This window comes from Penaeus monodon, chromosome 34 (assembly GCF_015228065.2).
Source record: "Penaeus monodon isolate SGIC_2016 chromosome 34, NSTDA_Pmon_1, whole genome shotgun sequence".
NCBI lineage: Eukaryota > Metazoa > Arthropoda > Malacostraca > Decapoda > Penaeidae > Penaeus > Penaeus monodon.
Window position 1 is genome coordinate 17,533,871 of NC_051419.1, and position 683 is coordinate 17,534,553.

Sequence of the window (683 nt, forward strand, 5' to 3'; positions counted from 1 at the left end):
TCCGAATACTTATTAGTATTTTTTGAAGGTGAAATTTCAAAATTAAATTAAAGTAGATAAAAAAAATGCAAGGTCAATATCTGAAAATATTGTTGATATTTATGCCTGTTTTTCTTCACAACATCATGCAGATGGGCTTTTCAGTTACCAAGAAAGAACATAAAATTTACAAAAGATGTTTCAAAAGCCCCCCATCCCTTCATAACTGTGGAAAAGGGGCCCAGTCCTTTTTGCCAAGGGATCTTGGGGGTTTATAAGGCCGCTTTTGCATTGCTTGAAGTGACATGCCCCTCAACTGGTAACACTACCAGGAAAAATAGAATTTCCATTGTAACATTTTTTTCAGTAAAAACTTATACACAGCTGCCGAATCCAATAATATTAGCCGTTTTTGGTTAAATTTTTTGGGTTTCCACACAATTTCAAGCAATCTTGCCATTATTTTAATCTGTCAATAATCAGTGGGGGGCTGTAGTTTTTGCCCTGAGTTTAATAATTGTTTTTTTTTTAATTTTTCCCCTTTGCACAAAATGACAAAATATAAATGAAAGTAAATAAGGTCCTGTTTTTAAAATGAGGTGGACCCTTATCCCTCTGGAAGGTTTAAGTCCCCCCCCCCTAATTGACGCCTAGTTGTTTTATTCCCTGGGAAAAAATCCCCCCCCCACCAACAACAACCATAG

General features: G+C 35.9%; 1 protein-coding gene across 1 annotated transcript in view; it reads right to left on the bottom strand.

The window, feature by feature from the left end:
* LOC119594840 (SHC SH2 domain-binding protein 1-like) overlaps positions 1–683 on the bottom strand; it is a 79,152-nt gene that overhangs the window by 6,817 nt on the left and 71,652 nt on the right. The gene's annotated exons all lie outside the window — the stretch shown is intronic.